Source organism: Nematostella vectensis, chromosome 5 (assembly GCF_932526225.1).
Source record: "Nematostella vectensis chromosome 5, jaNemVect1.1, whole genome shotgun sequence".
Lineage (NCBI taxonomy): Eukaryota > Metazoa > Cnidaria > Anthozoa > Actiniaria > Edwardsiidae > Nematostella > Nematostella vectensis.
The window spans coordinates 14,232,874-14,258,286 of record NC_064038.1 but is presented as its reverse complement, the minus strand read 5'-3'; the positions used below and the strand labels follow the sequence as shown (position 1 = coordinate 14,258,286).

At 41.0% G+C, this 25,413-nt stretch overlaps 1 protein-coding gene and 2 long non-coding RNA genes across 5 annotated transcripts in view; 2 read left to right on the top strand and 1 right to left on the bottom strand.

The window, feature by feature from the left end:
- LOC125556780 (C-reactive protein-like) overlaps positions 1 to 25,413 on the top strand; it is a 31,578-nt gene that overhangs the window by 475 nt on the left and 5,690 nt on the right. The window lies entirely within an intron of this gene.
- On the top strand, positions 211 to 1,461 carry LOC125563070. Its single transcript, XR_007308099.1, has 2 exons — positions 211 to 734; positions 1,352 to 1,461. It is a non-coding gene; the product is annotated as an uncharacterized LOC125563070 (long non-coding RNA).
- LOC116613570 lies at positions 7,508 to 23,837 on the bottom strand. Of its 3 annotated transcripts, none has more exons than XR_007308097.1 (3): positions 23,303 to 23,820; positions 9,028 to 18,181; positions 7,508 to 8,932 (listed from the first exon to the last, which is right to left on the bottom strand). It is a non-coding gene; the product is annotated as an uncharacterized LOC116613570 (long non-coding RNA). The 3 variants fall into 3 exon arrangements; XR_007308098.1 differs by having other exon boundaries at positions 9,028 to 9,160; positions 23,303 to 23,792; XR_007308096.1 differs by lacking the exon at positions 9,028 to 18,181 and having other exon boundaries at positions 23,303 to 23,837.

Genomic DNA, 25,413 nt, shown 5'->3' with positions numbered 1-25,413 from the left:
GCTCGCACATTTTTTTTTACTATACAACCTTCTTGAGTTTGATACGAATGCACTACACACACGATTGTAGCTAATTTGACCGAACAACCGATCGTAGGTTGCGTCTCCATATAATCGTCATCATAGCGGAGCCGGCGCGGCCGCAGGCCGCGCGTGGAGCTCCATAGGTATAGAAATATGGTATAGCTATGCGACTTGGTTTTGTGGTCATCGCGCGGGTATCCTGTGGTGTCACAATCCATCCATCCAGTCAATCGCGCAACTCCCAGGCCCCCTCGGTCTTACGTTTTTACGTATTTTATTTTTTTTACCGCCATCAGAGTTCGTATGTTCACAGCAAAAAAGGCAGATTGAAGATAGTATTTAATGAGAAAATATGCGTAGTCAAATGGGCTGAAATCTTCGAGGAACCGTTTGGTCTGAAGTACGAGCCGATAGTAAAATCTACCCGAGTGTTCGTGAATCCCGTCCGTTGCAGCAGCAAAAAGAGGACTACTTAGAAGCTCTACACTACCATTCTAATAATATTCCTTCACGTCTATATCTATGGAGATCTATAAGGAGATCCTGAGAAGAAAGGGCCTTAGATTGATGTATGTTTTTAGCTATAAAAATAATTCACTTGTGTCGACGAGTTTCTTGCTAGCAGAAAGTCGACAAGTTCACAGTTTACAACAAAAAGCGAACACAACCACGCAAACGACAAACAGAAAGCGACAAAAAACACTGCCAAGGTGAGTTTTGAACGACGGTTTGTATTGAGAATATTACAGTTATTTTTCTTTTATTGCTGTGCTTTTATAATGCTCGTTTCTTCGTGTTTTTTTTCCCAAAACCAATCGCTCAAGCTAGTTACTGTTTCAATGTCACTTAGCTTGTTCGATTTATACATTTGTTTATATAGTTTGCTTTGAGAATTCGTGGTCTAAATCAAACAATTTGATCATAACAACATCCTTTTATATTCTTCGTTCTCTCTATACTTTATTGACTGCGTTGAGATATTTAATATAGGCTGACAAATATCATCCTGTCATTTAGTGCTAAAGAAGACCTTTCTTGTCTTTATATTCTGTGTATTTAGTCTTCTCGAAGATACAGCAACTTTTTCAACATTATCAAAACTACAAATAACTTATATATACTATATATACTTACTATATATTAACTTTACAGTCACAAGAGAATTTTCTCATCGAAAATAAAAACACAAAATGCAACCCCTATTACCTATTTTCTTTTTGCTTAGCTTTTAATGTCTGCATCTTGCATAACTATCTATTGTGTTTATTTATTTAAATGTTGTTTTGAAAGAAAAAAAAAACTTATAATTGTTTTCATTTTTATTAAGGTAAAACCAACCAAGGACTACCCGAGGGCCATGATTGATGCTGAAGGCTGGGAGGCATGAGAATAGGCAAATGTCTTAAAGATAATAAAGTAGGGGATTTCTTACTTTGATACAGCAGTAAATGTGAAATAGGCTTTTTTAAAGCACTTGCCTTCAATGATAAATCTGAAAACATTATTTCTATAAACCTAAAGATTAATAAGGAAAGGGGAAATGTTAGGAGAGTGCGCAACCAAGTTGTTGCATTAATGATGACTCTTGACTATTGATATTATTTGCTGTTTCCTCTCTGCACCCTAAATGAATTAAAATAGGTAATAGTCCGCTTATAGGAAACCTAGGAGTTTCAAGGATATGTTGGTGCACTCCTCTCTTAAAGAGGATAGTACTCAGGTTAGAGGTTGTGGTAAGTGTGGCGGTAAAAGGTGTAGGGTGTGTAACTTTCTTAAGACAGGGCGGGAGTTTCGCAGTACAGTTACTAATAAGAAATATGTCATTAATTTTGACTTGGACTGTAACTCAGATTTTTTTGTTTATCTGATTACTTGCTCTATGTGTAGCAAGCAATACGTAGGGTCTACTATCAATAGTTTTAGGAAGCGTTTTAATAATCATAAAAGTAGGTTAAATAAGCACCCTAGTTTCGCCCCATGACAGGTTCTCCAATAGGGTTCTGGATTCCGGATCCTAGTGTGTGGATTCCGGATTCCATGTGGGTTTTTTCTCGTGGATTCCGGATTCCAGCAGCATGTATTCCGGATTCCATATCTCATTTTTTCATGGATTCCGGATTCCATATCTCATTTTTTCATGGATTCCGGATTCCATATCTTATTTTTTCATGGATTCCGGATCCCATATCTCATTTTTTCATGGATTCCGGATTCCGGATTACCTGTCATGGGGCGACTAGTTTACCGGTTAGTGAAAGAGTTAAGGATGACCTTATCTATCAACATTTTCATTGCGACAATCATTTAGGTCTTAATAATGTTATGGTACAACTTATAGATAAGTGTAACTCTAAGGCTCAGCTTAGGGAAAGGGAAGGCCAGTGGGCTTATAGGCTTAAGTCTATCTACCCGCGGGGTCTTAATGGTGATGACTTTTTTTGTAGTAGGAACCCACGTAGAGATGTGTAAATTCTTTTTATCCATAGCGCGCGCTATTCTAGAAAATGCGCGTTTTTGTCAGTTTTAATTTTTTTTGCGTCTCGCGCCACTATTCTGATGTAAATAAGCTTGTAACGATTCACCTTCTTCAGTCTGCCCTGAAGAAGTCTTATTAAAGACGAAAATTTGGCAGAGTCGATTTCCAGTTTTTGGTGTATTCTATCTTTGGAATGCTGTTGCATCCATCATTTGTTTCTTTGCAAGGGCAATGCTGGTCAGAATGTAGCACATTAATGAAACTTCTATCAAGGGAAGGGTTTTTTTTATTAGAGCAAGGTCCGGGGAGGGACTCTCCAGAAAGATAGACGGGGGTGCTTGACCTATCTTTTATGGTATAATATTCTTACCAACTTCTATCTCTTAGGGTGTGTTTTAGGATTTTTCCGATTCTGCTATCTTTTAGGGGTTTTCATGCCCGGGGAGGAGTATTTTTCCGGTTCTGCTATCTTTTAGGGTGTCTCACGCTAAGTGGTGGCCCAATTGCTTGAAATGTATTTTACAATAAACCACAAGTCAACTGATCAGTTAATACTTTCTACTTTATTGTCGGTAACATAACAATATAGGATCCGTCAGCAAATAAAAACCAGCATTGTTTTTTTTTAAATGCTATCTCTCAGGGTTAAAAATTCCTCTGACCACACCCAATAGGCTATCTCTTAGGGGTAAGAATTGTTGTTGACCATGCCCTTAGTGCTATCCCTTAGGTTTAAATTGATTAAGCTGTCAAGCACCCCCGTCTCTCAAACTCCCGTTTCTCAAAGTCCCCCCCCCCCCCACCTCCCCACTGGGAGCAAGGTACTTAAATTATATAAAGACAAACATTAAACTTGTGCTTTTCCGATAATAAATCTGTAAAGAAAACAATGTTATATCAAACCTATAGGTAAGGAGAGAGGGGAAAATGTTACGAATATGCTCATTTAAGCTATTATTGCATTATTGTTATATATTTTTTAAAGTAGAGTCACATTTTTTTCAAATAGAGTCATTCATTCCTTCCTTTTTCTTCTCCCCATTGACTTTTTGTTATATTTATTTCTCTATAACCCTAACATCGGTCAATGAACATTGTTTGGTTTGAAATTAGAAATTGGAATTAAGCACTTTCAGTAATAATTTAGGATTTGCCTCCATTGCATTCATTTTGGAGTCAGTATGGTCAGTATGGGTGGATCCAGGGTTTCTAAAACCAACAGGCCAAAGGGTGGGTGCACCAATATGTAATGCATGACAGGTATATTTGTGGGGTTTAGTTTCAACACATTTTTCTGAATAATTGTGGTACATGAACACTACAGTAGTGGGTAGTTGGGCCAAATCCCACCCTTGGCAAAAAGCTAGATCCGCCCCTGAACTACAGTATGGCATCTAAATCTTTGGAATGCTGTTACATCCTTGATATATTCTTCACAAGGTCAAAGCTTGTTAGAATGGTGTTTTGATAAAAATATACATAGTGGAACTTCTATGAAGGGAAATAAGAATTGACCATTAGACTCTTGAAAAAACATACTCGTCAATGTGACACCTTGAACTTTGACAGTCTTTTTCACACCAAGTTTTAGTATTCTGTTAACTTTTATATTACATATACAATATTATTGAATGAGTGGTTGCTTGATCCATTTGGAGGGGCATATACAATTCATAATTACATGGCAGTAAAATTTGACATATTTTTAACCTCATTAAATAACAACATTCTAGAGACACCAAGATCTACAACTTCCCCTATCAGTCAACACAAAAAGGTGTTAAATGCTGGCTCCGCTTTTAGGCAGAGCTTAAATCTATATATTATGGAAACCAGACTTTACAATAGGTAACAAATGTGTGTTTCGGAGAGGACAGAGTTTAAATATTGAAGTAGAGTTGGTGATCTCTAGAATGATCAGACTAAAATACTGGAAAAAAAAAATCCCAAAATATTTTAATTTCGAACACAGATCATCAGAACACAGACATCCCACAGATAATCTTACAGATATAAGATAATCTTAATGATAATCTTAATGAATTTACAATTCAGTTAGATAACATAATCAAATCTATTGACCCAAACAAAGTTGACTTATTCCTGTGTGGCGATATAAATATAGATTTTTTGAAAGCTAATTCCCATTTCCAGACTGATGAATACCTCGATATGCTTTTCTCTAATGGCTTAATGCCAATTATAACTAAGCCTACTCGTATAACCAGTCACACTGCCACACTGATTGATCATATCTACACTAATTGTCCCATTTCCCATGTCACTCCTGGTATTCTCACAGTTGATATCTCTGACCATCTGCCCATTTTCTGCACCTTTAAGTCCCATCTCAAGAAAACTTGTGAACAGCAAAGTTTTAGAGATTTTTCTAAATTTAATAGTGAAAATTTCTTGTATGATATGAACCAGCTTGATTGGAATTCCCTTCACCAATCAACTAAAACATTAAATGAAAAAACTGAAGACACAATTCATGCCATCCATTCTGTTATCGATAAACATGCACCAATGAAAATTGCCTCTCGTGCAAAAAAAAGACAACTTAGTAAACCATGGATTACCAATGGCATCTTAAAATCAATAAAGCACAAGCAAAAAATGTACCGAAGTCACTTTTTTAGCAAAAACCAAGAAAAAGTAATAGCATACAAGCAATATTCTAATACTTTATCACATCTTCTCAACAAAAGTAAAAAGGAATATTTCCATTCTCAATTTATTAGCTGTAAAAACAACCTCAAAGCTACCTGGAAATTAATCGGCAAGCTGATACAAAGGAAAACAAAGGGGCAAAGTGCTCCTAGTCGCATTACTTCAGGAAATAGGTCGTTTACCAATCCTTCTGATATTGCTGATCAGTTGAACAAATTTTTTACAAATGTAGGAACCAATCTAGCTTCCCAAATTAAAGATGACAAATCCATATCTCCTACATCCTATATTAAACAATCTACAACTTCTTCTTTTGTTATGTCTCCAGTTTCAGAAGCACAGGTTTTTTTACTTTTTGCATCTCTTAATGAAAATAAATCATATATTACTATTCCTAATAAATTTATAAAATTGTCAGCATCCATCCTAGCCTCTCCCTTTACTGCCATTTATAATGAATCTATAGCAAGTGGTGAAGTCCCTGATATTTTCAAAATCTCAAGGGTTACTCCTATATATAAAAGTGGGGATGCCACTGAACCAGGGAATTATAGACCAATATCAATAATCTGTTCATTTAGCAAGATTCTTGAGAAGCTTATCTACAACCAGCTGATTTTTTTTCTTGAAAAACATAAAATTTTATTTGAATTTCAATTTGGATTTCGGAAAGGCCATTCAACCGAACATGCCATATTAGAAACTGTTGAGACCCTCAAGTCTTCTATTGACCAAGGTATGACTACATGTGCTATTTTCTTAGATTTTTCAAAGGCATTTGATACTATTAACCACGACATCTTATTAGCTAAAATGTACAAATATGGAGTCAGGGGAACCCCCGCAAAATGGTTTTCTAGTTATCTCTCTAATCGTCATCAGTTTGTCAAAATTGGCAATGCGGAATCATCTATGCTACCAATCTCTTGCGGAGTTCCTCAAGGATCTACCCTTGGTCCCTTATTATTCCTCTTATATATTAATGATCTCCCCAACTCTTCTAAGAAACTGAAATTTAGAATATTTGCAGATGATACAAATCTATTTTATACTTCAAAAAACCCCAAAGATTTAGAAACCACTGTTAATAGTGAATTAGACAATGTCATCAAATACTGTAACGCTAACAAGTTGTCCATTAATTTTAAGAAAACACATCATATCACTGTCACCTCCCCCAGAAAAAGTGTTTCTATTGACTTAACAGCATATGGTATAAAGAATACTAACAACATAAAATACTTAGGTGTCTTTATTGATGAACATCTCAAATGGAATTCACAACTAAATCATGTTAATAAATGCCTCGCAAAAAATCTTGGAATCATTTCCAAGTTACGTTATTTTCTTCCCCTGACTACTTTAACACAACTATACTATAATTTAATTTACCCATATATTTCTTATGGTATAATGAGCTGGGGCTCGGCAAGCCAAACACGGCTTCGCCCTATCAAAACGAAGCAGAATAAATGCATTCGCTCTATTTTCTTTGCTCCCCAAAGGGAAAGTCCATCGAATTATTACCAACTGCTTAGGATCCTGAATCTTGATAACATACATAATCTAAGGATATCATCTCTTGTTTATAAGCTCCAACACTTTCCTGATACTATGCCTAAGCCATTATGTAATCTAATCCTGCCTGCCACTCAAGTTCACTCACATAATACCAGATATGCTTCCAAAGGCAATCTCTTTAGGCCAGCTTCCAAAACCAATTATGGATTAACTAAATTTACAGCCATGTCTTCTAGATTTTGGGAAAAAATACCAAATTGCATTAAGTCCTTACCTTACAATTCCTTCATAGAACAACTGAAATTGCATTTATTAAATAATCAGAATTAATATTGATCCACCCTGGCCAGATTTACTTTTCCTCACTCTAAAATATTATATTTTGTTTATGTATATATTATATATTGTAAAAAAAAAAAAAAAAAAAAAATAATAATAATAATAATATTATAATAATATTATAATAATATCCTGTAAGACCCTCGAAATCTGACTGTGGCAGTGACCATCTCGAAAGCTTATGCTTCTATGGTCACTGCGCACCTTAAATTTTTTTTTCTTCTTAAGTACCGTAAATAGTTAACTTCCCCTTTTTTCTACCTGTATCCAAATATTCTTTATCTTATTCAAAATAGTGCAAAATAAAAAAAAAAAAAAAATGAAAAAAAAAAAATGAACAAGCTGTAAGCAAATTAGTTCAGCCTGTACGCGTCAAATATAGCGGAATGTGCTTCCTGGAGACTCAACAGCGTAGCTCGCAAACTACTCTCTTTCGGACTACAAATAAGACACAACAAATAGGTACGAATATTATTGAGATTTTAAAAATTTTATTTCATAGAAGTGTTATGTGCACTTCTCGGGATCTTTAGGATTAAGACGAAGGCGAGGCTTGTATTTTCAAGCTTTAATTGTTCACAGTCGCAACCGCAGAACAGCAACCACAATAAAACAACACTGTACTAGGCTCTCTACATTTATACTCTAGGACCAGACAGCAACCCATGTTGTGGTCCAACAAGAAAGGAAATAAATGTAAAACAATTCAACAGGAAACGGGGAGACTTGGATACATTCGGCCAAACGAACCAATCAGCAAAAGCGTGAGAGCATGGGAAATCACAGGGTTGGTCTCTCGTCCCTGCGTATTTACAAAATAATCAATTAAGTCAAGGTGACTCTAAGATAACACTTATGATTAAGCAACTTTTAAAATAACGGCTCAAGCTGATGATGATGATGATGATGTCTAAACCAAAGGCTAAAAATGGCATGTGGTTCTGAAGAACATTTAAGAGTTTAGCTTGCCAAATAAAATGTCTGAAACGAAAATAAGAAACCACGATTCTGCCACGTATAAGAAACTGAACCTTCCCTGGATTTAGACGCACCAAAAGGCCATCGAAGCAGAGGGTCCACGAGCGTGCTAAAATCTAGACTAAAGAAACTACAATTGTGAAAAAAATCTAAATTATCCTTAAAAGATAAAGAAAACTTAATAACTTCTGTTTTTCATGATAGGAACATGAAATACTAGATGACAAGTAACTATAATCTAAACAATATGACAACCCGTCCTGTAACAGAAGAATGAACGGCTCATTTTAACTTACTAAAAACTAATGGCTTGTTCTCACGAGCGACGTAAGCTTAAGCGGAGACGGAAGTGTACGAGTCTTTTGTCGCCTGAGAACAGGGTCCACGTAATCATTAGCGGAATATAAGTATAAATTAGCCCATCCAGCTTTGGCTCGTCGAAAAGTTATGGGCACTAGACTACGAACTGAGCGTGCGTAAAACCTTGCTCGCGGTTCTCACGCGACATCAGACTCTTACGCTTCCGTCTCCCCTTACGGTTACGTCGGTGAGAACTAGCCTTAAGAGTAACAGAGTACCGTGATCACACACTGTGAGCGGATGGAAATGAATTACAAATACATGTTATTTATATTGTAAGTCAATTTAATTACATTAAGAGTCATTGTGCACATTTAAATCCTATTTTGGTCATATTTTTCGTCTTTCGATGAATGTCAATGGTTAATAGTTTTATAACCGCTTTTTAAATATTGCTTTTTCTCATGAAAGCAACGACGACTATTTTCGTAAACGCTTCTTCCATTGAGATTGTTTCTATCTTTGAAGACATGGACGAATGTGCTGGTAATCCTTGTGCAAACGGAGGGACTTGCATGGATGGAAAAAATAGCTTCACGTGCACATGTCCCTCGGGTTACACTGAAAGCAAATGCGAAACTGGTAAGCATAGTTATAACAATTTCATGTTTAGTTTTTTTGTCGTCAGTAAGTATTTGTTTTGTCTTACATCTCACCTTACGGTTTCTAAAAACTTTGTGTATAAGATATTGATGATTGCGCAAGTGGTCCCTGTCAGAACGGAGCCACATGCAATGACGGCGTTAACAAGTACACGTGCTCATGCATTCCTGGATTCACAGGAACAAACTGCGAGACGGGTAAGAGCATTTGTTAGTGGAGACCTAAATCCTGTTCACTCGGCTGCTTTTGTTCTCAATCCAATGTTGCTGTGAAATCTAATCCTGTTACCTTTTACCACGCACTCGACTATGACTTATGTATGTTAGCAAATATGTAAAAAACTTTGTTTACCTTTAGGCAATACATTTAGCTAATTGCAGTGGAATTATCAAGGATTACACACCATTACCATATGGTAATGGTTTTGTTATTTTGCAGTTATGGCGCATTTCTTGTTACGCTAAGGGCTCGGTTAAACGTACCGCGTTGACGTAGTGCTGTGTGTTTATTATCCAGGGGTAGTATAATGTTATAGCGGCATCGTTGTATGATGTGTTGACAGGAATAAAATATATGTTTTCACTGGTTAACGGTGTTGGATATCTCTGTAATACGGTTGGATGGTTTAGCTAATAAAACAGCCATGCGGGTCCTGAGTGGACGTTTGTGGCTAGTCCTGATGGTGAAAAAAACTACTTTCGAGAAAGTGACTGCTGTGCTGGATCTGGACGGGTTCCAAATTGGGCAGGAGTTTTACACAAAGCAGATGTTTTTTTTTTTGTCACCAACACCAAGACGTCCTTGGTCAGCAGTTTATTAATCCTATCAGGATGCACGGCCTCAGACCGTGGCAGTGTCGTATTGTTACAAGCGCGGAGAGACACGTCCATGGGCTGTCTTTTCAGTATCGAGCCCCGATGGCTGTCAAACACGAGAGGTTGAAGGCTGTGGTTTCTGTGTGATACAAGTTTTAAGGGCGAGGCGGGGTCGTCGGATAAAAGGGTGGGGTGTACGAAAGACGTCTACTGGGCGCTCTTGGCATACCCTGTCTAAACCTCGAAAAGTTCGGGTGCCAAAAGTTTGCGACCCTTCTACGTTACTACCGATCCGTGGATTCAGGGCATCAATTTAGCAACGATATTGTTGGAGCGGATTGTGGTCGCCACGCTAAGCATTAAGTCGTCGAGGGTTTGGTCGTCGTGGCGGGTAGTTTGGTGGTGCTGGTATCGTTCGTGATCGAGAGGTTTCCTGCGGTGGAGGGAGTCGTTTTCTCTTGGTTTGTACTGGGATCTTTGACGGTGAGTGTGATGGTAGAGTAGGCTGCGATCGTGGTCAGGGGGTTTCTTGAGGTGGTATAGGTGCGCTAGCAAGAATTTTGATGATCTCCCCCTCGACAGTGTTGCTGACTGTGGGGCTTCCTGATGTTGTTTGCTCTGCTTATGTTAAAAACTCTCGGTGCAGTCGTAGGTATTTCCGTCACCTAATATCCTGTGGGAGGGTGTGGTTGACATTGACGTTGACATTGTGGCTGACATCTTTTTGGGGAGTTGTGACATGGTCCCGTATTGTGGTGGGAATCTATATGGTATTTGACTTTCAGCCTGTCCAAGATAAGGGCCATGTCTTCGGGAATCAGTACACATCGTCGTGCCTTGTTGTAGTATTCATCGCTTGACCTGCATTGCCTTCACGCTGGCATGGTAGGGCCTTTTGAAAGGTGCAGGCTCTCGTGGGGATAGTGCATAATATACGCGTCCCCTCCAAACCACCAATCGTTTTAGATTTTTGATATGTGTTTCTGCAGGACAGGGGCCGCTGAGCCTTCCAGGGCACCGATAAGAAGGGAGATTTCCCAACCACCACCCTAGTTCATAATTCTTTTCCGGCGGTTCCTAGGGAACGGTTTGCAATCTTTCCTAACCGGGTACGATGCGGCCTGAGTTTTTTGTAGTAGTAAGGCGAGAGCAGAATATTTTCCTAAATAATATTGCGTGCGATCTCGCTTACGCTGTTCACTTGTTCGGGGGTGGCTGAACGGCGGTTTTGCGGTACGCACCATCTCGAGGAAAGGTGCTTTCTAATTAAGCGGTCCTTGCAGCGGCGTGGACATCTCCCGCTTTTACGGTTTCCTCTTTTCCAAGTAACCGGCATGTTGTGGATGAGGGTTGTGGCTAGCCAGCGGCGCTTTTTGTATCATTTACCGCCTAATAAGTTCCTGAGCATGTGGAGGAGGCCGGCCTCAGCGAGTAGTGCGAGTGGGCCTAGCCCCCCACGTTGTCTTGGTGGTCCGAACATAGGGTGGCCTCTTTTCTTGGTGCGGCGTTTTGTTGAAGCCCTCTTACTCCGGCCTTTCCGTGGCGATGCCATTGTCGTGAATGGTAGTGAGGGGTACCGAAGTTGGTATTTTTATAGCATTCTGTACTTTTATTATCACATTCATGGGATTATGGAAGGTGAGGCCGCCACGTTGCCACTTGCAGGTACTGTCGACAACGTGTTTTTTTTTTATCATTGCTCTTTTCAATCCCCCCCGACCCCTTTTAGGAGGCGCTTGGTGGCGTCTACCTTTTCGTGGGCGGTCCATAGTTGCGAGTGCCTGTGTACGTGTGGCGCTGTGTCTTTCATACTTTTTAAAGCTCCCTCGTTTGGGGTCTGGTGGTGCGACGGCGGGTGGTGCATTTGGTCACCACCTCCCCACTAAGGTGTTCGCTGACGCATACACGGGAAACACGGCGGTACTTGCGTAGGGCTGTGCTACCATTGTTACGTCCGCGAAGGCGTTGCTGCACGTTTCCATGGCTGGATAGTGGGCTCTGTATCCGAGGTTGCAAAGAGACATCGATGGGATGCCTGGGGTAGTTGGCAGTTTCGCAATCATTAACCTCAACACTGCTACTGCCATACCCAGCAGTAAGGTTCATTTTTTTCTGGCACAGCGTCGGGTGCCGTGTACAGTAGTGTGCGAGAGTGAGAGAATGCTCGGTAGGCCCGTACATCTGAGTGTTCGCGGTCGGGGGTTCTGCTAAATCAGGCCTGCTGTTCAATGGCGTTATGGGGATGGGGGGTAGGTTAAGTTGTCCCCAGTGCCTGTGGGTGATGTGGTGACTGTGGTAGCGGACGTGCTGGTTTCTTCATTGGTATTGTCGTCACTCAGGCCGGAGGGTCGTTCAGGGGTCATAGGGTGAGGTAATAGAGGTAAAAAATATGGCGATGTGAGGGCTTAGACGCGACGATTGTTCTTCACGACAATATTGTGTTGAAGACAAAATCGTTGAAAGCCACTCCCATACGTGCGGGGGTTAAAAGCAAAACTGTCGAAAAACTTAAGGTGGTCAGGAATCTCGTAGACACCCAGGCAATGCATACCAGGTTTATTGCTAGGGTCGGTGTTAACGGTGTGGGCCGTGTCCCCAACCCTTTTTTGCTTGCCCAGCTTGTCACTGGACATTAGCCCTCCAAACACAGCCGCCAATGGCTCATCGTTGCACGCGATGTCTTCAAGCATATCGGTGTACATTGTTTAGAGGTTTGGGGTGAAGACGACTTATCAGTCCTTGTTAATTTTTAAGCTATTGTCCCACTCACCTAGGACCAGCAAATACAAGTTTTAAGTGGTGGTCTGTTTGAACCGCAGGTAGAGGTCCACGCGACCATTATACTCTGGGAGGTAGCTACCTTTTGCAGCGTTATGGCCTTCAGTGAGGTTGATGACGTATATCGTATACCCGTTCTTAAATTCTTCCAGGGTGATGCCCACACTATCACCCACGAGGTCGCCGAGCACCGACTTGTGTAGGGAGTGGTATATGAGGGCGTCCCCTGGTGATGTCGAGGTAATGGCTTAGCTGTATGGATGTGTTTCGCCCTGGTTTCGGCTTTTGGGATTTTGTTTAAAAATAAGTCAAACTTTTGGAAAGTGCTCGACCCTGTAGGGATAGTCAGCGGTTGGATCGTGTTGCTCACTATCGGGTACTCGGCTGTGTTACCCGCGTTAAGTGCTCTTTCGATTTCCAGGCCGGCAGACACGGTTGGTTCGACGTGTTTGAAATTGAGGGTCAGGTCATGTATTTTTATTTTCTCGTCTTGGGCAGTTGACATCAATGCGAATTTAGGACCGTTTAGGAAGAATTCCAATTTGAGCTCCACATCATGTATCAAATACCGGTCGCTGGAGAACAGGTCAGAGTGCACATTTCCAACCATACCCACGCCTTTGGTTGCACGTGCGGCGATAGTTATCGCTCCCAGTTTTTTTCAGTCCCTGATTATTAGCTTCCGCCCCGTTGGTTGCGTGGGTATTCATGTTCCTTGCTCCCAGCCAGGTAGGTCTCGTGGGCGCTTTTCGAGAAGTTCAGTAGGGCTTGGGAATAGGTTTTGTAGGGATAAAGGTCCCCTGAGCTCCCTCTTGCCACCATTTACCCATACGTTCAACTCTTTGAAAAGGCTCCAAACGGGGTAGTTGACCAGACCGACTGATCGGTTGTTATCTATGTTGCTGCCGTCGTCAGCGTGAGTTTGACCATCATGGAAAGGAACGTCTTTTTCAGGTCGATGCAATGGGATGATACCGGGATAATGAACGTGTATTTATCACCCTCCTCGGTTTTTTTGGGGTACTTCAGGTATTCCCCTTCGGGTAAAGGGTAAAGAAAATAAGTCTAATTCTCTGCCATAGCCTATTTTGGAGCTTTTATAAACAGTGGCTACGGATACAGCCATACTGCGGAGCTCCTGACAGTGTATGGTGTTGGCGTTGAATGGTGCCTAGCGGTTATAGCGGTGGCTTTTCAGCGGAGCTCTCACGCGAAGCGCCGCGTGAGTGGAGCCCCGTACCTAAGAAAAAGTGGTATACAAAACAAATATTGTAAAAATATTGGTATCCCATCGACTAGAGTTTTCGTGACGCGATGTCCGTCCGTCCGTCCCTTAGAAGCATCGTATGACAACCAAACTAGCAGGTGCCATGTATGTGCCAAGAGAGGTGCAAAACTGTGGTCAGGTGATTTGTGCCGTCATCGATGACGTCATTAGAAGCACAAATATACGAAGGAAACATCTATAGCAACCAAACTCGGTTGGTTTCATGTAGGTGTCACGAGGGATGCAACAATATGGTCACGTGTTGTGTGACGTCATCGGTGGCGTCACTTAAAGCAAAAAACGTGAATTAAAGCAAAACATTCAGATCTCTTGAAAGAAACAATGTTTCTCAACCAAACTCTGTAGTTCTTATGTCATGTTGGTGTAAAGGGGGGTGCTCTAACATGGTCAGGTAATTGTGTCATCATCAATGACGTCACATTAAGCAAAATATGCTTTATCAAAATGAACACTTTATCAAAATGAACATGTTGGTCGCGTGATCTGTGAAATCGTTGTAAAAAAACAGAAATATAATAATATTTAATATTTCTTAAATTATTAAGCGAAAATAAGCAAATATTTGGTCGTTTGGAGCTCCGCTTTTAGGTAATGCCTAAATTTATTATATCTTTCTTGTTTTCTTGGTAGTTGACGGCCTGGTGGTTCCTGGTCTTTTGCGTGAGGGAGTGGGAGGGTGAATGCGAATAAGTGAGGTAGGCAGTGCTCAAAGTATTGCCAATCACCCGTGGGGCACTCCCGCCACCTCCACCACCGCGCTGCGCTGGCATGGGTATCCCTAGGAAAGGGTGTGAACCATTAAGCGCCAATGACCCGCGGCCGCTTTGGGTGAGTGGAGAGCCACGGAATCCTCCCCTTCCGCCTTGTGTTACGGGTCCTCCCCGAAAATTTTCATTTCCTTTCTGAGCAGGCCCTCCCCGAGCCATGTCTTCACGTAACTCCTTAGCTATATTCTCTTGCAACCCCATTGCGACTTGCTTAAACCAGTTGGGTGCCTTCACCATCTCAGGTGTTCGGGGGATGTCGCGTGCACGGGTGTGTACCTAGTAATGAGGTACAACGCACCCTGTTGTGTGCCTAAGTACAAATAGTAGTCTTGGAACGGTTTTAATTTTGGGCTGTGCGCATTCTCAATCGAGACAAACGAGGAAGAGCGGCGCATATAGTCGTAGACAGCATACACCAGGTTTGTTTCTTTTGTGACCCGTACCATGGTGGCATGCCAAACGTTGGAATACCCGGTACCAAGGACTCCTTATCAGGATTTAACTTACTACGCAAAAATCGTTGCGATACGGTGTTCGAGAGACCATGGGCTTTGGCCATGCGTAGCGCCATTAAGAAGTGGGCCTTGGGTCCCCACCATATCATAAACGTATGGCAGGCTGGAGAAACTCTCAAGGGCACTTTGGCACTTTGCAGTCTTTACCCACATGTCGGACGTTCTTTTTATAGTAGAGATTTTAACTTTTACCCATTGAGCGTAATGGATCGTTTTACGCTGATCAGGTGTGACTTTAACGTAGATCCAAAGAGTGTGCGCGAAATCAGAGAAGTGTAGCCATTTGTTTGGGACCACCACATTAGTGACCGCGCACTGATACGGTCCATCGGACAAATCAAGCCGGTGATCGTGTAAGATCCCAAAGTTTGATGCGGTGTTCTCCGGTAGAGCACCCTTAATCGCGTTACTTGACAAAAACATGTGGTACTCGTCAGCCCTTGGTAAAGTGTACTTGGGCCTAAACACCGTGGCGTTCTGGGCGATGTGGAGCTGCGAGATGGCCACGGAGCTATTATATTTATGGGTCATTCCTCCCACTTGACCAGATATTCTTTTTTCCTACCACGCCCGCGTGAGTCAAGGATTTTCTCTACGTAAAAGTAATCGTTCTCCTCATCCACATCAACGAGCTGCAACTTGGACTTGTAGAACCTCCCCTCCAGGGGTGTCCCATCCCTCTCCACTCGTAGGCATAAGGGTTGCGTTTGATGAATTGCCTGCTAATCTTGAATGTCTCTTTAGTCCAATGGGGCGAATACCTTTTAGAGAACATCCCCTTGACTTTACTTATCCTGACCAGGTCACCCACGTTAAACTTGGGCTTCAGCAGTTTGCGTTTTTTTTTAACATATAGCACGTGCTACACTTCTTGGGCGTCACGCGGGGTGACCACTGCCACCGGCGTTCTTTTAATTCTGCGATGGTTGGTGTGATTGTAGTTCTGTATTAGCTTTGGGAGTACCTCGACGTACCGCTGCGTGTTTCTGTGAGTGAAGTGAAGTGAAGTGCCGCCACATCTTGGTTTTTAGAGTCATATTAAACCGTTCGACTGTCGACACTTTTATCTCGCTACGTGTAGAAAAATGGGTTTGGGATACTTTTTTCTTAAACTCCGAGCCATCGTCGGTTTGGAATTTCTCAGGCTTGCGACCACTTCCTTTAAAAGTTCGTTTGAACGCCATGTCTAGTTCATTTCCTGTTTTGTTCTTGTGTGGTACCGCCCAGGCAAATTTACTCAGCACGTCGATAATAGTGAGGGTGTAATTATTATGCTTCTTCAACGATTGCATGTCGTTCAAGTCCGCTTGCCATTGCTCATCCATCCCTTGCACTATGATGCGCTGGCGTTTGTATCGTCGTCCGCAAGGGCGATGGAGTGCGTAAGTGTTTGCGAGCGTAAACTTAGTTCGGCTTGCTGATGTGTTACCCCCTTGTTTCGTTTGGCCCGCGCTAATTTATCCACGCAACCAAAGGCCGCCGGGTCCGAGGGATCATTGTAGCTGTCATGGAGTTGTTTGGACGATTTCTTTGAGACCTTTGGGGATTGTTTATGGGCTTTTTTGTCTTTGTTAACGGGGTCGAAAGCTTTCTCTGACCCCGCCCTACTATCGAGCCCTGGAGTTGCCGAGGTGTTTTTCCCATGTTCTACTTTTTCCCTCTCATCGCTTTTGCTTTTCCATGTGTCAGGAGTTGGGATAGAGATACCATTCAGGTTTTTGTGGACCGGTGGCTTTACAACTCAGTTGCGGGTCCTTGGGGATCTTTACCAAAACAGCACCCAATTCTATCATTTACCCACCAGAACAGCTTCTTACTTCAACTGGCGCACCACCACTCGGAACACAAAAATATCTGGGAGAAAAAGGTTTATACTTTATTGTTCACGCCCTTGAAATATCTACATATCTACATATTTACATCTACGACCATTCACATCCAGACTATCTCCCTAGCTAATGCTGTTGTACCCATAGGGGTAAGAGCGTTTCCCTCTTTGCACGCGCTTATTGTACACGACCCGAAACGTCTTTGACAAAGCACGAGTATGTAAGGTACGGCGGTGCACTTCGTGGGCAATGGAGAAGGGGATATCAACGTTCCTTAATCTCTCACCGACCCCTTCAAGCAATTCCACCATGGTATCCAAGTTGACTACTGCTGGAGTGCGTACATTGACTTATAGCCCTTTTACTTTGCATTCCACTTTCTCTTGAAGTGTTCGATATCCGTAGCTTTTAGGCCCAGTAGATACGAAGAAAGTGATTTGATCGCCAGGTGGGAGCTCATCGGTCAATTCTCCAAGTTAGTCGCCCACGGGCAGAGAGGTCCGGCCTGGTGTAGTCTTGTTAATAACACTATCCGTATTATGGTACAGCACACGCTCACCCAGTTTATCCAGGGTGTTGTAGAGCATTAGTCGCGCGTACGCGGTGGTGTATGCGGCAATGACAATATTGGAGTGCGCTTTCGGTGCCGTAAAGTGCTTGACACTCTTGCGATGGACTTGTAAAAGCTCATAGTTCACAAAAATGCAATCGCTCACTTCAACATCGTCACTCATCTGTATGCGGAACAAACTCTGTTTTAATGTACTCTGTGCGCTCGCTCCCCGAGCTTCTCCACATACTGTTCAGCGCGACAGCCCTCGTTCCGATTGATACGCTGGGGGTCCAGCCGTATACCCTCGTGCTCCAGGAAATTGCTTAAGTAGCACTCCCGATCATCGTCGGTCCGGCACCATGCAGGCCAGCCAGAGGCCTCCTGCTTGTTTACAAGAACTGTGCGATGTAACTCCCGAACAGCTGGCCCCATTCCTCCCAGTGCCATACCTCATATACTTTGAAGACACGGTAACCTTTCTCCAAGTCTTTGGCCAGCTCCACATGGGTCCAAGTACCCACGGCTGTTCGATCGTTATCGGTGTATTCGCAGCCCCAGCTTTGGCGTTCTTTTTTAGCGAAACGTGGAAAGCAAACAAACATCACTTTGTCATTAATCCTAATTAGGAGGACTTGGAAGTAGAGGTATTAGGGTGGTAGGACCTAGAACGTAGAGGAAGTGTACAAAGATTTGCACTATTATTTTGATGTTATACGGGGGAGGCAGACACCATTGACGAACTTAGAGGGGGAGATGTCTGAAACTCACATTTTCAATATCCTCGTCGGGAAAAAAACGACAAACGAGACTGTAGTGTCTTATGACGCTTAGTGTTAAACAAGGTTAGTGGTAGGAAATCAGTCAAAATGGCTGCAAAAGCCCTGAGGTTTGTTCCATAACAGATCAATTAGACAGCGATATTGAACAAACTATTTTATCCCATCTGTTAACCTTGTAAATGATTACCTGACATAAGTTATGTGCTCCTCACATAACTTTCTTAACTAGAACCCAATCCTCCGCGTGCCAAACACTCCTACATTCCAACTATAACTCAATTGCAATATCTGCGCACGGCGAGCATTACTTGCGCGACCATGTCTAAACAAATACAGCGCAGTAAGCCGTCAAACCAAATATTTACTATGAATATAAAATCATGATACCGATTCCCATTTTATGACAACCATTTTTTTTACATACCTCTGCCCTATTAGTAGGAATAACATGGTGCACCTACGTGAAATGGAAGGGAAAACTCGAAACTATAGTAAAAACAAATAAACCACTCATTTTAAAGAAAAGGTTTTGTTTATGGATAAGGGGTACAAAAGATAAGGTTCTAAGCAAGCATAACTATTGACACCAAGTAAACACAAACACTAATAGTTCTTCTCACAGAATCATCCTTGGCGGTCGCGACATTCTCACACTCCGCACGCGACCACGGACCACGACCACATTTCACCTATTTTAACATTGGCGAGACGCGAGAAAGAGATGCCACGCCATCTAAGAAAGCCTTGAAATGGCTAGCAATAGCACGCTTAGCAAGCTAAGCACTTCTATTTCCCGCCCGGGCGTCATTATTGCCTCTACTAGCTTACTAAAAAAATACTGCTGAACTTTTTTTTATAAAGGTATACATGAACTTCCTAACCACCAGGGACACCCGTGGTGAGTACTCGTTATCGTGCGGGGCGCCATCGGGGTGACACTGCTGTAGCACTTCTATTTGGTCCGAAGGTGTTGACGGTGGTGGTTAGACCTGCGCCAAGTACCCTCATATAAAACGTCCTTCTTAGTCACTGTTAGTCCAGTTCCACCACGCCGGTGGTTGGACGACATCCCCAGTTTTCTTTTTCGCACGGGTATCACCAGTTTTGGTATCTTTCTTGGTTTGGCGCTGGGCTGGACGTTTTTTTTAGCGGGTGCAGCACCGATGTCTCGCCCTTTTCTTCCACGCCGCTTTCTCTAGAAGATATCACCAACTGGTATTGCGCGAATCACATTTGGCTGCCCTTCGGCTGGTGCGGTGATCGTGGCGCTGGTGACTTTGCTGGCCCCGACTAGACAGCAATTGCTTTTTTTTTTTCTGCTTGTCTTCCTCCGTCGACCCCTACATCGTAAACTGACATTTCTGATTCGGCGGTGTGGGTGGGCATGTGAAATACATGCGATCCTTTGAACACTATTTTTTAGAACCCTATGCGGCAAATAAGATTATGCTCGTACCTTGGTAGTTGCTCGATCGTCGTCCCTAGCGAAATGGTCTCGCGAAGATTCAGATATTGAGTATTTAAGCAATACAGCCCGCATCCAATAACATGTGGGTCAGCGTCATAATTAGGCACTGCACCGCACTTAAAAACGCCTCGACCGACCTCTCTCAACCCAACTTCGCTAAAACATTGCATTGAAGAAGCCTTGTCTAGCTGCACCAGGCTATACCTTCGGGCTAAAAGCAATCTTGCATTCTTATAGAATTTTGAGTGGGTGTTCCACACATAACTGCCATCCCCTAGAGCCCAGACCCACATACCTAGCATTCCTTACATAGCAACCATCCCCTAGACCCCAGACCCTTCACATCGATCAAACACCGCGACCATTCCTTGGGTGTCCTTGTCTAAACAAAAACAGCATCTTAAAACACATAATACAAAACGAAACACACAAAAACGACTCCGATTCCTACTCTAACACAAGCCACCATTACTTTCCCCATTACAAGGAAACAATGTTCACACTTCTAGGCAGCCCTCTAATATACGAAACAAAATTTTACAACCAGGAGAAATGGACCTACGCTGAAGGAAAATACCTCAACCACGTCTTCAAGCCTACCGGGACGCATATACTCGCTCCAGACACAAATAAACAACTGGCTAGTTTTTATGTGCGACTCTCCACAGTACCACGTCGAGAGCGTGACAGGCATCTATAAACACTGGGAGGAATGCTAGAAGAACACTCCTCTCTACCGGTGAACAAGCCTTGCAACGATGCCGTGAACCATTTTGGAGGGCCTAGCTGATCTGATGCTGCGGTGTGCTATCGTAGGGAGGAAGTGGGGAAGATACATGAACATCGGTAAAGCCCACCACCTCGATAAAAAGCAAGAAGGCAAGAGGTACCGTTACGCACAAACGTAGTCTAGAGATAACCCTAAAAAGACCAGGAAATAAAACCTAAAACAGCCTTTTTTTTTCAAAACGGAAAAAAGAGTTAACAACATATGCGCCATTCAACCGTTATACAGAGCTATGAAAACACCGTTAACCAGTGAAAAAACACCTTTTTATTCCTACCAACACATCATACAACGTTGAGGCCCGTTTAACCAAACCCATAGCGTAATAAGACGTGCCACCACTGCATTCCTTTCCTCCCCTAGACACCAGGGCAACCTATATACCGATACTTAATACGCACGCATTCCTTTCCTCCCCTAGGTCCCAGCCCACACATACCGATACTTGATACCGGAAATCATTTAAGCTAGGTGTGGCACATTCACCACATTCTTTCCACATGTTTTTTGTTCTAGGTAAAAAAAGTATTTATTGACATTACTAAGGATATCATTAACTAAACTATACTTGATAGACAACTGATACAGTAAAATTAGCAAAATAAATTTATGCTTTGATTAACAGGGAAGGCTTTCAGGTGTGAAGGGAGGTCATATTTATTTTAAAATGAGGATCCATTATAGTTCCTCACAAAAAACTGGGTGCTATTTTATTCTCTTCAAAATTAAAAACAATAAACAAATACAAATCAAATTCCTATACATTAATAAGTATATCAGCAAATCACACTATCATAGTGGATTTGAGGTAAAAGTACTCATTCCCTGCCTGTACTTTCCAAATTCCTTTTACTTCTTTAAATTACTTTACTTAACTTTCAAAGATAGGGCTTTATCATTTTCTTTCTCTTGTGTAAGTTTTAAAGTAAGCAATTCAAATATTGGAAAAAATATCTTTATTAACCTGCTCTCTTGTGCTTTAGAATGTAACTTTGCTAAGGGAGGATTAAAAGCACTCCAACTTATTTAAAAAAAATCTGAGTACATTATTTTATTATAAAGTTAAGAACCACATATAAGAACCTAGAATGAACCTGTTAACCTAAAATTATCAAATTAGAGTCCTTTTTATAAGCCTCTATTTAGCCTATAATTTGAAATAGGTTGAATTAGGAAAATTGATTTCTAAATAGTTTTGAATGTGATGTGATGTCTTAATGGATCATATAGGAGATCTGTTTTTGTTTTTTATGATTAACTTACTACCTCAATTACTTTACCACGAGTCATTGTAATAGCAAGAGACTATTTATGAACCTAAATAGCCTAAATGTCACTAAACATACATTATACAAGAACCTGTCAGGCTAACTTGGAAAAAAAACTAGGTTTTTTCACTTTTATAACTCTGGTTCATTTTTTTTTTAACAATTTTTCCATTAAAATATTATCTTACTTTTTATTACTTATAGGTGTTTATTTTTGGTGACATTAAATACAAATGCCTTATATGTACATCCTGCCCTGGGGCATGCCTCTTAGCCAGCAGCTTGTGTCTCTGGCTGAAGAAGTTTGAAGAAAAGCATTTAAGAAAAAACTGGTAATTTCCTAAGGATGCAAATATTATACCACAAAAACCTAATTCATAAAACCTAAACCTAAAAATAGGATACAAATATTATACCACAAAAACCTAATTCATAAAACTTAAAACTAAAAATAGTCTCAACTAAAATTTTCTAAAATGATACCCATTACAGAAAATGAACATATGAACTTGTACTGTCTCAAATAGCTCTAGGATCTGATGAGCTAGAGGTTAAAAGAGCTTTTGTAGGAGAAGCTACAGATGGAAAAGAACATAGCTTTTGAGCAAATTGCTCCTCTACAAAAAAGCTGTCTTGCCTTTCTATGAAACCTGAATTTTACTTTTGGACCACATTATATTGTGACATGGAAAAACATTTTTTGAGGTTTGTAAGAAAACATTGAGGTACCCAGGGTTATTGAAAATATTGTAGGTGGTATAAAAACAAGGCCAATTTTTTTAGGTAATAACTCCTAGATCCTCAAGGTCCAAAAAATGCATGTGCACTTTTTTAAAATCAAAACAGAATTCTAGTCGATTTAAATTTCAAGTGTTTATCAAATATATGTTGTTTTTCACAAATTACTAATACTTAGGGTTTTAGGAGACCAGCTCTCAATTTCTTTAAGGTTTTAAGAAACCAGTTCTCTATTTCTTTCTCCAAAGAAAGCTGGAGTTTACCCAAATAATTCATTTAAGCCTTGCTCATCTTTGTAAGAATTTGACCAATCATTCATTGAAATGAATAAAAATCACTTTTGGTTTAATTTCTAGTATATCATAGCTGTCAACCCAACTTGGACAGAAATCTTGTGAAATCGAATGAAATACAGCAAATATGTGAAAAAAACAACAACAAGAGAGCCAATGTGGATAAAAAATTAGGTTTATGATGAGGTCCAAAATCTTGTGAAAGTGTTGACAGCTCTGGTAACTTATATTCAATTCATTCATGAATAGTAGTTATAATTTTCCTATGATAGATGGTGAATGGCAGATTTAGAGATCGAATTTGATAAATACAGCCTAGAATATTTATTCCCTGAGGTAAGTAACTTACTTAAATTAAATTAAATTCAACAATGTAAAAGGTGTTCAAAGTTTGAAAACAACTCCGAAAGATCGTTCCGCTAAGTACGTTAATGCAATACGCAAACTTACCCACGTCTGCCAGTGCAAGAACAAATACATAGGAGCACTTGTCGGAGAAGGTGTCCATGAAATTAGCTTGTTCTTTCTTTCTTTATCTCGTGGCTTACTCTGACATTTCAGCTGACCTTGACTTGAGCACAAGACTTGACTCTTCAAAACTTTCAATCATGCTTTTACACAGTCTTTTGCACATAATTACACAAATTCATATCATTGGTTAGCATTCCCACGATCATTTTCAAGCACTTCTTTTTCGACAATTCATGGCTTTTCTGCAGTCAGTTTTCGTGTGTTTTTTAGAGGGGCAGAAAATACTCATCCGCCATATTGTTTTGCGCGCTCTGAAGGCCTGTGCCGAGGCAAATCGAGGCTGGCTGGCTGGCAGCTTGTGACAATGACGTCATTGACCATAAAATCTGAGTCGCCTAGTTATAGACCATTTCTATACCTATGGGGCTCCGCGCTGGCTCCGCTATTATGTTTGACAATAAAAAAAAATGGAAAATTGAACAAAGTTTGATTAACTTGAATTTTTTGTGCATTTGCGTGCATTCACTACGTAAGCCTAACTGGAAGCCTGGATATGTAGTATAGTACGGACCGAATTAGCCCTTTTTTTGGTGGAATACTAATTGTTCGGTGGAATACGTAATGAGCCTTTGTTAACCTTTGTTGACACAGGTGGTCCTTTGTTGTCGTTGTTCTCGACCATCTTTTGTTAGGGAATCTTTTGTTCTCGACCATTTGGCCTTAATGGACTGGTTCTATTGAAAAAAAAGTAGTCCATATAGCTCTAAATTAGGGACACACAAGGACAGAACCAGGCTATTATGGCCAAAAAAACAGACCATAAAGGGACAAAAACAGGACAAAAAGGAAAAAACAGGACAAATGGGACAAAGACAGGCCAAGCGGGACAAAAAGGTCAACAAAAAGGCATACGTAATTTGCCTCGGATGACACAGGTGTTCCTATGAACCTCGTTCCTAAAGTTTTGTCTTAGCCTTTTTATCCCGTACACAGCGAAGAAAATACCTACAAGAAGCCAGACCAACATAAAGTGAGATTTGTTGAGCCTAAAGCAAACATTACAAAACATGTGACCTGCCAAGGGAAAACATATAATAAAGAAAAAGCGTTCAGGCTATGAACGAAACGTTTGACAGATTATACAGAACGTTTTTACGATATTCAGACGATATCAGGTTCATACGAGAAACTATATCCCCGAAGTCAAGATCGTCTGTCCGAAGGCAATATCGTTCTTCCGAAGACAAGATCGTTCTCCCTGTTTTTAAAATCGTTCATCGCCGAGGTTAACACTCGAAGGCGAGAACGATTTTCCGATTTTCAAGATCGTTCATCCGGAGAAATGATCGGCTTCAAGAAGACAAGAACTTTCCGGGATTTGAAAAACGTTTATCAGTGCGGGAAAACCATGAAGGCAAAAACCTTCTTCCGATTTTGGAAATCGTTACCAAAAAGACAACATCGCTCTTTTGAGATGCATGGTTTGTTAATTTTAATTTTGAGCTATATTTCAGCTTAACAAGTTGATGTTTTGCAAAGACAAGTAAAGTTTACTTAATTTGCATACGTCTCATAATCGATTATCGTAATAGCAAATTAAAGTTTGAGATATAGGAGATTCTTTTTTAGGAGGTTTTATTGATGCGCGAGTTTAATAGCAAGCGCAAAACCGTTATAGTAAAGTTGTGGTCGCCATTAACATTTTGTTTTGAAAAGACAAGAAAATATCGACAGCCGACTCGCTCTCCTAATTTACATACGGCTCAAACAAATCAATTGTCGTATCGTTACTACCCTAACAGTCCTAATGGCAAACGAAAGCTGAGATATAGAGGACTCGTTTTTAGACAGGTCTGTTTGATGCGCGACTTTAGTAGCAAGCGAGAACCGTAATATCTTTGTCGTCACCGTTAACATGGAAATGTAAATTGTCGTTTTACATGTCGTTGCAAATACAAATAGATTCGACTCGCTTTCTTAGTTTGCATACGGCATATATCAAGGACATTCTTTCAAACTTTAAGAGCGTTCTTCCGAATTTCTAGAGACGATCTTCCGAATTGTTAAAGAATGTTCTCCCGAGCTTCAAT